Source organism: Cherax quadricarinatus, chromosome 4, assembly GCF_038502225.1.
Source record: "Cherax quadricarinatus isolate ZL_2023a chromosome 4, ASM3850222v1, whole genome shotgun sequence".
NCBI classification, from domain to species: domain Eukaryota; kingdom Metazoa; phylum Arthropoda; class Malacostraca; order Decapoda; family Parastacidae; genus Cherax; species Cherax quadricarinatus.
In genome coordinates, this window is record NC_091295.1 from 29265917 (window position 1) to 29280781 (window position 14865).

A 14865-nucleotide genomic window follows, 5' to 3' on the forward strand; every position below is an offset into this window, starting at 1 on the left:
CTTTTAACATTTCTATCTTTATCCCATCAATCCCGGCTGCCTTACCCCCTTTCATTTTACCTACTGCCTCACGAACTTCCCCCACACTCACAACTGGCTCTTCCTCACTCCTACAAGATGTTATTCCTCCTTGCCCTATACACGAAATCACAGCTTCCCTATCTTCATCAACATTTAACAATTCCTCAAAATATTCCTTCCATCTTCCCAATACCTCTAACTCTCCATATAATAACTCTCCTCTCCTATTTTTAACTGACAAATCCATTTGTTCTCTAGGCTTCCTTAACTTGTTAATCTCACTCCAAAACTTTTTCTTATTTTCAACAAAATTTGTTGATAACATCTCACCCACTCTCTCATTTGCTCTCTTTTTACATTGCTTCACCACTCTCTTAACTTCTCTCTTTTTCTCCATATACTCTTCCCTCCTTGCATCACTTCTACTTTGTAAAAACTTCTCATATGCTAACTTTTTCTCCCTTACTACTCTCTTTACATCATCATTCCACCAATCGCTCCTCTTCCCTCCTGCACCCACTTTCCTGTAACCACAAACTTCTGCTGAACACTCTAACACTACATTTTTAAACCTACCCCATACCTCTTCGACCCCATTGCCTATGCTCTCATTAGCCCATCTATCCTCCAATAGCTGTTTATATCTTACCCTAACTGCCTCCTCTTTTAGTTTATAAACCTTCACCTCTCTCTTCCCTGATGCTTCTATTCTCCTTGTATCCCATCTACCTTTTACTCTCAGTGTAGCTACAACTAGAAAGTGATCTGATATATCTGTGGCCCCTCTATAAACATGTACATCCTGAAGTCTACTCAACAGTCTTTTATCTACCAATACATAATCCAACAAACTACTGTCATTTCGCCCTACATCATATTGTGTATACTTATTTATCCTCTTTTTCTTAAAATATGTATTACCTATAACTAAACCCCTTTCTATACAAAGTTCAATCAAAGGGCTCCCATTATCATTTACACCTGGCACCACAAACTTACCTACCACACCCTCTCTAAAAGTTTCTCCTACTTTAGCATTCAAGTCCCCTACCACAATTACTCTCTCACTTGGTTCAAAGGCTCCTATACATTCACTTAACATCTCCCAAAATCTCTCTCTCTCCTCTGCATTCCTCTCTTCTCCAGGTGCATACACGCTTATTATGACCCACTTCTCGCATCCAACCTTTACTTTAATCCACATAATTCTTGAATTTACACATTCATATTCTCTTTTCTCCTTCCATAACTGATCATTTAACATTACTGCTACCCCTTCCTTTGCTCTAACTCTCTCAGATACTCCAGATTTAATCCCATTTATTTCCCCCCACTGAAACTCTCCTACCCCCTTCAGCTTTGTTTCGCTTAGGGCCAGGACATCCAACTTCTTTTCATTCATAACATCAGCAATCATCTGTTTCTTGTCATCCGCACTACATCCACGCACATTTAAGCAACCCAGTTTTATAAAGTTTTTCTTCTTCTCTTTTTTAGTAATTGTATACAGGAGAAGGGGTTACTAGCCCATTGCTCCCGGCATTTTAGTCGCCTCATACGACACGCATGGCTTACGGAGGAAAGATTCTTTTCCACTTCCCCATGGACAATAGAAGAAATAAAAAAGAACAAGAGCTATTTAGAAAAAGGAGAAAAACCTAGATGCATGTATATATATATATGCATGTGCGTGTCTGTGAAGTGTGACCAAAGTGTAAGTAGGAGTAGCAAGATATCCCTGTTATCTTAGCGTGTTTATGAGAGAGAAAAAGAAACCAGCAATCCTACCATCATGCAAAACAGTTACAGGTTTTTGTTTCACAGTCATCTGGCAGGACGGTAGTACTTCCCTGGGTGGTTGCTGTCTACCAACCTACTACCTACCTGCATATATATATATATATATATATATATATATATATATATATATATATATATATATTATATATATATATATATATATATTTATATATATATATATATATATATATATATATATATATATATATATATATATATATATATATATATATATATATATATACAGTGGACCCCCGCATAACGATTACCTCCGAATGCGACCAATTATTTAAGTCTATTTATGTAAGTGCGTTTGTACGTGTATGTTTGGGGGTCTGAAATGGACTAATCTACTTCACAATATTTCTTATGGGAACAAATTCGGTCAGTACTGGCACCTGAACATACTTCTGGAGTGAAAAAATATCGTTAACCGGGGGTCCACTGTATATATATATATATATATAAATATATATATATAATATATATATATATATATATATATATATATATATATATATATATATATATATATATATGCATATATTTTTTTTTTTTTACAAGTCGGCCGTCTCCCACCGAGGCAGGGTGACCCAAAAAGAAAGAAAATCCCCAAAAAGAAAATACTTTCATCATCATTCAACACTTTCACCTCACTCACACATAATCACTGTTTTTGCAGAGGTGCTCAGAACACAACAGTTTAGAAGCATATACATATAAAGATACACAACATATCCCTCCAAACTGCTAATATCCCAAAACCCCTCCTTTAGAGTGCGGGCATTGTACTTCCCATTTCCAGGACTCAAGGCCGGCTATATAAAAATAACCAGTTTCCCTGAATCCCTTCACTAAATAGTACCCTGCTCACACTCCAACAGATCGCCAGGTCCCAAATACCATTCGTCTCCATTCACTCCTATCGAACACGCTCATGCACGTCTGCTGGAAGTCCAAGCCCCTCGCCCACAAAACCTCCCTTACCCCTTCCTTCCAACCTTTTCGAGGACGACCCCTACCCAGCCTTCCTTCTCCTACAGATTTAAATGCTCTCCATGTCATTCTACTTTGATCCATTCTCTCTAAATGACCAAACCACCTCAACAACCCCTCTTCAGCCCTCTGACTAATACTTTTATTAACTCCACACCTCCTAATTTCCACACTCCGAATTTTCTGCATAATATTTACACCACACATTGCCCTTAGACAGGACATCTCCACTGCCTCCAACCACCTCCTCGCTGCTGCATTCACAACCCAAGCTTCACACCCATATAAGAGTGTTGGTACTACTATACTTTCATACATTCCCTTCTTTGCCTCCATGGATAATGTTTTTTGACTCCACATATACCTCAACGCACCACTCACCTTTTTTCCCTCATCAATTCTATGATTAACCTCATCCCTCATAAATCCATCCGCCGACACGTCAACTCCCAAGTATCTGAAAACATTCACTTCTTCCATACTCCTCCTCCCCAATTTGATATCCAATTTTTCTTTATCTAAATCATTTGATACCCTCATCACCTTACTCTTTTCTATGTTCACTTGCAACTTTCTACCTTTACACACACTCCCAAACTCATCCACTAACCTTTACAATTTTTCCTTAGAATCTCCCATAAGCACAGTATCATCAGCAAAAAGTAACTGTATCAATTCCCATTTTGTATTTGATTCCCCATAATTTAATCCCACCGCTCTCCCGAACACCCTAGCATTTACTTCTTTTACAACTCCATTTATAAATATATTAAACAACCATGGTGACATTACACATCCCTGTCTAAGACCTACTTTTTTATTTATTAACAATTTGAGCACACATACAGAGGTACAAAAAAATACAGATAAGAGCAGCATGCCAAAGCCACTTATACTATGCATAGCATTACGGGCTGGCTTAAAATTAACTTAAGATTAACTAAGCAATGATGAAATCAGTGATAAAACATTAATGTAAACAGATTACTATAAAGCACAAGTGAGTATTACAAAGACTACAAAGACTATTTGCAGATGACACTACATACGTCTTCTCCCACCTGAGCCCAGTCACGCTAGCCAATACTGTAAATACAGAATTACAGAAAATATCTACCTGGATGAGGACTAACAAACTTACACTAAACATTGACAAAACCTACTTCATTCAGTTTGGTAACAGAGCTACAGATGTCCCTCTTAACATAATGATAAACGGATCACCTATCACAAAGCTAACAGAGGGAAAATTCTTAGGAATCCACCTTGATAATAGACTCAAATTTCATACACATATACAACAAATTTCTAAGAAAATTTCCAAGACTGTAGGCATACTATCGAAGATACGGTACTATGCTCCACAGTCAGCCCTCCTGGCCCTATATCACTCTCTTATTTACCCCTATCTCACCTATGGAATTTGTGCATGGGGCTCAACAACAAGTAACCATCTCAGACCACTAATTACCCAACAAAAGGCTGCAGTTAGAATGATAACAAATTCTCACTATAGGCAGCACACTCCACCAATATTCAATACACTAAACCTATTCACCATACAAAACATTCATACTTATTACTGCACCTATTACATACATAGAACACTTAACTCTGATATTAACCCTCCCCTCAAACATCTCCTTGCCAACCTCAACAGAACACATGACCATAACACAAGGCACAGATCACTCTTTGATGTTCCTCGTGTCCATCTCACACTATGCAAAAACTCAATGCACATAAAAGGCCCTAAAATCTGGAACTCATTACCTGTAAATATAAAAGAAACACTACCTGTTTATAAATTCAAGTCTCTTCTCAAAGATCACTTACTCACCCAAAACCAAATAAATACTGAATAACTGAACCTTATAAATTGTATATCTTAAATATTTCTCACAATTATATCACATAAATGTTAAACCTAAAACCCAATCTAACTTTATTATTTTTTAAATACACTACCTAACAGAATACTCCATTCTACTGAATGTATAACAATGCATACAACCATATGACCTGTCTTTGTAATACTCACTTGTGCTTTATAGTAATCTGTTTACATTAAAGTTTTATCACCGATGTCATCATTGCTTAGTTCATCTTAAGTTAATTTTAAGCCAGCCCGTAATGCTATGCATAGTATAAGTGGCTTTGGCATACTGCTCTTATCTGTATTTTTTGTACCTCTGTATGTGTGCTCAAATTTTTAAATAAATAAATAAATAAATAAATAAATGGTTGCATGCATTGTTGTACATTCAGTCGTATGGAGTATTCTGTTAGGTAGTGTATTTAAAAAATAACAAAGTTAGATTGGGTTTTAGGTTTAACATTTATGTGATATAATTGTGAGAAACATTTAAGATATACAATTTATAAGGTTCAGTTATTCAGTATTTATTTGGTTTTGGGTGAGTAAGTGATCTTTGAGAAGAGATTTGAATTTATAAACAGGTAGAGTTTCTTTTATATTTACAGGTAATGAATTCCAGATTTTAGGGCCTTTTATGTGCATTGAGTTTTTGCATAGTGTGAGATGGACATGAGGAACATCAAAGAGTGATCTGTGCCTTGTGTTATGGTCATGTGTTCTGTTGAGGTTGGCAAGGAGATGTTTGAGGGGAGGGTTAATATCAGAGTTAAGTGTTCTATGTATGTAATAGGTGCAGTAATAAGTATGGATGTTTTGTATGGTGAGTAGGTTTAGTGTATTGAATATTGGTGGAGTGTGCTGCCTGTAGTGAGAATTTGTTATCATTCTAACTGCAGCCTTTTGTTGGGTAATTAGTGGTCTGAGATGGTTAATTGTTGTTGAGCCCCATGCACAAATTCCATAGGTGAGATAGGGGTAAATAAGAGAGTGATATAGGGCCAGGAGGGCTGACTGTGGAACATAGTACCGTATCTTCGATAGTATGCCTACAGTCTTGGAAATTTTCTTAGAAATTTGTTGTATATGTGTATGAAATTTGAGTCTATTATCAAGGTGGATTCCTAAGAATTTTCCCTCTGTTAGCTTTGTGATAGGTGATCCGTTTATCATTATGTTAAGAGGGACATCTGTAGCTCTGTTACCAAACTGAATGAAGTAGGTTTTGTCAATGTTTAGTGTAAGTTTGTTAGTCCTCATCCAGGTAGATATTTTCTGTAATTCGGTATTTACAGTATTGGCTAGCGTGACTGGGCTCGGGTGAGAGAAGACGTATGTAGTGTCATCTGCAAATAGTGTGGGTTTGAGTAATTGCGAAGCATTTGGAAGGTCATTTATGTATAGGAGAAAGAGAAGAGGGCCAAGGACACTTCCCTGTGGGACACCAACTGTAATTGGTTGCGCAGAAGAGTTTGCCCCCATTTGCGTACACATATTGGCTTCTGTTGCTGAGGTATGACTTGAGGTAGTTGAGGGAGTGCCCTCTTATACCATAGTGTGACAATTTTATGTGGAGCAAGTCATGGTCAACTGTATCAAAAGCTTTATGTAAGTCAATGAAGATCCCCAGTGGGACTTCTTTTTTCTCTATTGCAGTGTATAAATGTTCTAGCATGTGTATAATAGCATCATTAGTATTTTTATTAGGCCTGAATCCAAATTGGCAGGGGTTGAGTATGTTTTGGGAGATAAGGTAGTAGATTCGTTTATGAATTAATTTTTCGAAGATTTTTGAGAGAGGGTGTAAGTTGGATATTGGCCTATAGTTGTTCAACTCTGTTTGGTCTCCTCCTTTGTGGATCGGGGTGACCCTTGCTATTTTGAGTACTGTAGGGAAGGTGGAAGATTCAATGGATTTGTTAAAGAGTGTTGCAATGATTGGTGATAGCACTTGTGACACTTTTTTGTATATAAAGGGTGGTAAGGTATTTAAATCTCCTGCCTTGTTTTTTAGTGCGTTGATAATAAGGGAGACTTCGTATGGGTTAGTCGGAGCTAGGAACAGTGTGTTCGGGTAGTTGCCGGTGAGGTAGTCATTTGGTGGGGTATCTGAGCTTGGGATTTTATTGGCAAGGTTTTGTCCTATAGTGGAGAAGAAATCATTGAGTCTGTTTGCTGTTTCTGTTGGTGGGAGTTGGGGTTCATCTGATTTTGCTAATTTTATTTCGCTATTTCGTGATATCTTTTTTGTTCCCAGAATTTCTGATAGGGTTTTCCAGGTCTTTTTTATATCACCTCGTAAGTTGGATAATCTGTTCTCATAATACAATTTTTTTGCCCTTCTTATCAGGCTGGTTAGGATTGACGAGTAACTTTTTGTTTGGTCTCTGTACTGTTTTTCATATTGGTGTTTTGTATTTATGGATTTGAGAATGCTGGGTGTTAGCCAGGGACTGTTCAGTCTCTTAGCTGTCATCTGTTTAGTTTTTTTAGGGCAGTACTTGTTATAGAGGTATTGGGTCTTTTTTAGAAAATTATTTATACATTCGTCAATATCTGTATAGATTTCTAGCTCAGTGTGCCAATCAATGTTTGCTACTGCTGTTGTGAAGTTATTAATGGCTGCCTCATTGTGAAGTCTGAAGGTGACTTTAGTAGTGTCTTGGGGTAGTTTACCAAGAGTTGTTATGAGGAAAGTAGGGTAGTGGTCTGTGGTATTATCTGTAATTATGCCTGATTTTAAAGGGGATATGGTGTTGGTCCAGATGTGGTCAAGTAGGGAAACACTAGTCTCTGTAACTCTTGTAGGTTTTGTTACTGTTGGTAGTAACATACAGTTACTCATTGTGTTTGTGAATTCAGTAACGTGTGGGTCCTGGTCTTGCAGGAGATTTATATTGAAGTCACCTGAGAGTAGTAAGTGATCTTTGTTCATGCGTGCATCAGTTATCATACTTCCTAGGTTTTGACTAAATTGGCTAATGTTTGACTGTGGAACTCTGTAGATGTTTATCAATGTGAGAGGTTTTCGTAGGTATTTGGATTTGAATTTAGCTATTATATATTCCCCATGTTCATTCCTTGTGCAAGTATTAGTGATACATTCTAGTTGGTCTGAGTAGTATATGGCTGTGCCACCCCCTTGTTGGTCTGGCCTACAGTTGTGTATGGCTGTGTAACCAGGAATGGCATAGACATCTGTACTATCAGGCTTTAGCCAGGTTTCAGTTAGTGTAATGATGGACATAATGGCATGTAAGGAATTTAGTAATGCTATGAGGTCATCGTAATGCTTGCTTAAAGATCTGATATTGTAGTTAAAGATAGTTATGTTGTTGTTGGCACTGAGAAGTGCCTTTGATTGTTCTGCAGTGTAGTAATTACAGTAACTGTTTGATTCATTTAAGTCATTAAATAAGAGGTTGGTATCAGGATCAATGCTTGTAATCATAAGATTTGTAGTGAATCTATAGTTAGAATTAAGTATAAAACAAAGTAAATAGTCTTAAGCTAAAAAATAGCACCTGAATTATTTAATAAATGTAAAATAATGAGCTAAGGTAGTTTTTTTTTTGTTTTTGTTTTTTAAGCTAAAATAAAGGAGACAATATAAAAGAGACTAATACAAATAAAGTGATGATCAAATAATGGCGCTTACCGGGAAGTAGTCTCCCTCTCTTCTACACACCCTAACCTGAGCCGCACTATCCTCATAAAAACTCTTTACAGCATTTAGTAACTTACCACCTATTCCATATACTTGCAACATCTGCCACATTGCTCCCCTATCCACTCTATCATATGCCTTTTCTAAATCCATAAATGCAATAAAAACTTCCCTACCTTTATCTAAATACTGTTCACATATATGCTTCAATGTAAACACTTGATCTACACATCCCCTGCCCACTCTGAAACCTCCTTGCTCATCCACAATCCTAAAATCTGTCTTACCTCTAATTCTTTCAATAATAACCCTACCGTACACTTTTCCTGGTATACTCAGTAAACTTATTCCTCTATAATTTTTACAATCTCTTTTGTCCCCCTTCCCTTTATATAAAGGGACTATACATGCTCTCTGCCAATCCCTAGGTACCTTCCCCTCTTTCATACATTTATTAAACAAAAGTACCAACCACTCCAACACTATATCTTCCCCTGCTTTATTTATTTATTTATTTATTTATTTATTTAAAAATTTGTGCACACATACAGAGGTACAAAAAATACAGAAAAGAGCAGTATGCCAAAGCCACTTATACTATGCATAGCATTACGGGCTGGCTTAAAATTAACTTAAGATGAACTAAGCAATGATGACATCGGTGATAAAACTTTAATGTAAACAGATTACTATAAAGCACAAGTGAGTATTACAAAGACAGGTCATATGGTTGTATGCATTGTTGTACATTCAGTAGAATGGAGTATTCTGTTAGGTAGTGTATTTAAAAAATAATAAAGTTAGATTGGGTTTTAGGTTTAACATTTATGTGATATAATTGTGAGAAACATTTAAGATATACAATTTATAAGGTTCAGTTATTCAGTATTTATTTGGTTTTGGGTGAGTAAGTGATCTTTGAGAAGAGACTTGAATTTATAAACAGGTAGTGTTTCTTTTATATTTACAGGTAATGAGTTCCAGATTTTAGGGCCTTTTATGTGCATTGAGTTTTTGCATAGTGTGAGATGGACACGAGGAATATCAAAGAGTGATCTGTGCCTTGTGTTATGGTCATGTGTTCTGTTGAGGTTGGCAAGGAGATGTTTGAGGGGAGGGTTAATATCAGAGTTAAGTGTTCTATGTATGTAATAGGTGCAGTAATAAGTATGAATGTTTTGTATGGTGAATAGGTTTAGTGTATTGAATATTGGTGGAGTGTGCTGCCTATAGTGAGAATTTGTTATCATTCTAACTGCAGCCTTTTGTTGGGTAATTAGTGGTCTGAGATGGTTACTTGTTGTTGAGCCCCATGCACAAATTCCATAGGTGAGATAGGGGTAAATAAGAGAGTGATATAGGGCCAGGAGGGCTGACTGTGGAGCATAGTACCGTATCTTCGATAGTATGCCTACAGTCTTGGAAATTTTCTTAGAAATTTGTTGTATATGTGTATGAAATTTGAGTCTATTATCAAGGTGGATTCCTAGGAATTTTAACATTTCTGTCATGATCCCATCAGTTCCAGCTGCTTTACCCCCTTTCATTCTACGTAATGCCTCACGTACCTCCCCCACACTTACATTCTGCTCTTCTTCACTCCTAAAAGATGGTATACCTCCCTGGCCAGTGCATGTATTCATGTATACCTGAATAAACTTACTTACACGCGGTCTTCCCAACCACCCATGCTGCCTTCCCTACCCACATGCCATCATCCCCACCATCCACACTGCTTTCCCCACCACTCATGCTGTCTTCCCCACACCCATCCTAGGTTCTCTACACATGCTACTATATATGATAACCTATCCAAGCTGCTTTTTCTAACACCCACTCTGCCTTCTCCACCGCCCAAGTTGCCATCCCTTTTCACTATCTGTATCTGGTATCCTGAGCATTGTTTTCAGTCAGAAACTCCTCAAAACCATGAAATTCATCTTCACTGACACTTCCATCTGTGTTCGAACTATCACCTGGGAAGAGAAGAGTCCCAAATTCGCCGGGGAGTCAGATATTTCTTATCGCTAGGCAATGACTACTGAAATGGCATTCCCACACTGCACCACTGGCTCCCAGATTTTTTTTATACTGTGCACACTGACCACGAAGACCCATTCTCTCACATGTAGGCCTACCAGCTTTCTCCTGCTAGATTTGAAGCCGCTAGAATTTTGACGTAGTACTACAGCACCAACACTGGCTCGTAAGCCGTAGTACTACGGCACCAGCAGTGAAAGTATTAAGTGAGGAGAGGCTGTATAATAATAACTAAGTGCTAAATTCACAAGGGTCTTACAGCACTGGCTTTGTCTTCAATACCTACCTATATTCCCTTCCTTACTTAAACATTTTTCTTATTCCAAGCTCATCTACTTACTGACTCACCTTCACAATCACATTCCAAGTTTCTTTCTCATTTTTTAGCCAACAAACCACAAAATAACTATCCTTTTCTTCCATTCACCATGGCATGCCTAGTCTCATTTTCCCTTCACCCCAGCATACCTAGCTGCCTCTTCACTTCACCTCAGCATGCCTAGCTTACTCTTCCCTTCACCCCAGCATGCCTGGCTTCATCATCCCTTCATTTACCCTCACACTCACTTTATACAAGGTGAAGGCTAGTAAAGCTGACAATGAGCAAAGGTGGCCTACTTTTTATCTTGCTTCCCACATGTAAATTATAAAAAACAAGCACTAAACCCATAAGGGTTTAGTACTTGTATATACAATATGTACTGCTGCCTCCCTTGTTCTTTTGTTAATAATTTTTCTGTACATCACAAGCATGTACTGTTGGTTAGGTTGGTTTGTGAGATTTAAAACCTGTTGTCTACACGAGGAGCATTAAAGCTGCGTGTAACCCGTTCACCACCAGTAAAGAAATTTGAATCCCTTAGACAGGAATTAGAGTCACCTTTTGGTGTATATTCACCGAAACCCATACACCTCTTATGTACATGTACAGGCCACCAGTGTTTATAATTCTCCCTCTTTAAATGGTGTATGCCTTGATGTCAGTGAAGGGCTCTTGAATGAAGGAATAGGAGATACCATTCACATCCTTGGATATAACCTGGTTACTTTCAGTCCTCTAGATGCTGTATGGCCTCTTCACTACAGGTTTAGTATTACCCCATGAAGTATTAAATGTATCCTCCATAATTACCTTTTCATATTTTATCATTGGTGTATACGTATATCATTATGTATTCATGTATTTTCTTCATGCTACATTTGTAATGCCATTATAACATCCATATTTCTTCCAGTAACACACTTTTGAATATTTCAGCACTATTGTTAATGAAACCTGACCTTAGCAACTAATAGGGAAATGAGGGGTGTCAGGTAATGCCAATTGTCCTTCAGATCTCAATAAATGAAATTGTTTTTCCATTATCATAACAATGAACATTTCTGGAAACGACAGATGTCCACCGATTCTGAATCAATTTAAACAGCAGATTATCAAAATAACAGACAGTTCTGGAAATAATTGACTTTGCAGTTTACAGAGTTTGTCTGCTTTCCAGATTTTGTCTATTAATTCCAAAATCTTCTAGTTAAATCAAAATCTCTTAAATCAAGGTTTTACTGTAATACATTATCACACAAATTTACTTCACGTTCTATCTATATCTACTCTTATTTATCAAATTTCAACTTGTTTTCCTACCCACCTCTCTTATACATGTACTTGTTATGTAGCTCTCAAATTACTACCATGGAGTTACTTTATTTCCTTGCATATTTAGCACCTCCCCATAAACATAATACATACTGTATCCTCGTTTATATGCTTTATCTTGCTCCTTGCTTTACCCCCTGTATAAATGTATTTATCTTTTTTATACACTGTATATTTTTATATTTTAACAGTTTTCTGATAATGCACTACATACTCTTTCTACCTTACTCTAGTATGTTACCCTGTGACATGAATAGTTTGGTAATCACACATGAGGCAGTTACCACTTACAAACACAAAAAGCAGGGATGCTTGGCATAATGTGTACTATATGACTTTTGGATAGACATGCATAGCAGTGGCCTGACGCCTCAGTGAAAAGACATCCTTTCTTCCGTCAGTGTGTAATTTATACAAACGTGGCTATACTTGATGCTTATTTTTCACCCAGATTCTCATGGTGCACTGAGTAGGCAACCCAACTTTCTTTTAGCTTTTGGGAGAAAATGAATGATCTAGAGGAGTACCACACCCTGTGCTGCCAAGTGCTAAGCCTTCAGTTTCTATTTTATTGTCAGTTAATAATATATAAATATGAGCTAGCATACATTAACCTAATCAAATCTGGAGGTATGTTAAATTGGGTAGAAAAAGGCAAACAGCAGTTCAAAGGAAAGTGAACACTAACTAGAGAACAGCTTGGAGTATGATGTCCCTTTAAGGAAACCACAGCAGTGCATGTCTGGCCAAATCTCTTATCCTACGCCTAAAACTGAGAGAGTTGTTTGCTTCATATATACCTATAAAAGTGGAATGTGGAACAAAAGAAACAAGATAAAGAATAGCTAGGGAAAAAAAAACGCACCAGACAAGTTGGTGCTGCAGTGTAAAGTGCTGCCAGAATGAACCATCAATGGGGTAAAAAGATGATAAGCAACCTCTTTACTTTACTTATGGCAATGTTTTCAAAGATATTCACATTAGTTTACAGAGGCAAACCAGTTTTCTGTGCAATTAACTCTATATTCTTATCCTGCCCAACAGTTTCTTAGCAGACTTGAAATGTGTTATTAGCTTTATCTTTACCTTAGATTCCTAGGAAGCCTGTAAATAGTGTGAATTTTGTCAATAATAAAAATTTATAAAGTATTTTTTGATTATTTGTTTTTTACCTTTTTTAGTTGAGCAGGTATAGCTAACAACTTTTATCTGTTAAGTTAAAGGACACATGTGCAAATAATAAGGCATTAGTTGCGCTTTGAAGGAGGGGTGCTAACTCTTTGAGAGTCGAGAACCCCGATCCTGAACTCACTCTCAGGGCCAAAAAAAAAAAAAAAATCTTATGAAATGATAGAGAATATTTTCTCGATGGTAATGACACCAAAAGTATGAAATCTGATGGAAAACTTGAGGAATTATGCTTTTGCGAAGTTAACGGTCTCGACAATATTTACATATCGGAGATTTCGCCCACTTTGAGCCCTATTGTCAGTCAATTCCAATGTTCCAGTTGACTAAAATTGTAGCTATTTCACTAGAACTCCATTTCTTCTATCGACTGAGTACAAGAAACTGCCCACTTACCTATTTCAACTACCCAATAAAGTGATCAGAAATTGGTAACTTGGCCAGTTTCATACAAAACTTCAAGGCCAATTTCAAGGTAGGGTCCAGAATTAACAATGCAAACATTCCTAGCACTAAAATAACATTTTCTCTGTTCATTAGTCACATCTCCTGGCCCCTTGCTTTCAAGTAAAATAACATTTTCTAAAATAACATTTTCTCTGTTCATTAGTCACATCTCCTGGCTCTTGCTTTCAATTTGAATTTTTATTCACACAAAAAATAGAAGATTTACTGTTATGCAGACTGTTGAATTATAGTAAAAATAGTATAAATAATATCAGTGCTTTTGTGAAAGCATATTAGACCCACCAGTTGACGTGTACTGGACGCATGACATGGTTTGTTTACTCTTGAACATCAGCAAAAATCAAAATTTCCACTAATTTGAGCTCAATTTCAAGGTACTTTTAGTTTGTAAACCATTCAGAATCATATCTATTTCTGTAAAATATCCTCCATTCTATCAAATCAGACCAAGCAAACGAGAATACAACCATAAATACCATATGAAAATACACCGCAAAGACGCTATTTGAAACCAAAAACACGGTCCAAGTTTTTTTTTCTCATGCACTGTGTTGCAGGATTTTTTCTTTATATTGCGCACACTGACCACTCAGACCCATTCTCTCATACGTAGGCCTACCAGCTATCTCCCATAAGACTGGAAGCCGCTAGAATTTTGGCGTATTATTACGGGAGCAGTAATATTATGGAACTGACAGTGAAAGGGTTAAATCACCACCTGCATTCCCACACAACAAAACAATAAGTCTGTCCTTCAGGGAGGGTAAGATGGTTTTCCTGGAAACCTGGATTACCTGGAGAGAGTTCCGGGGGTCAATGCCCCCGCGGCCCGGTCTGAGACCAGGCCTCCTGGTGGATCAGAGCCTGATCAACCAGGCTGTTGCTGCTGGCTGCACGCAAACCAACATACGAGCTACAGCCCGGCTGATCCGGAACTGACTTTAGGTGCTTGTCCAGTGCCAGCTTGAAGACTGCCAGGGGTCTGTTGGTAATCCCCCTTATGTGTGCTGGGAGGCAGTTGAACAGTCTCGGGCCCCTGACACTTATTGTATGGTCTCTTAACGTGCTAGTGACACCCCTGCTTTTCATTGGGGGGATGGTGCATCGTCTGCCAAGTCTTTTGCTTTCGTAATGAGTGATTTTCGTGTGCAAGTT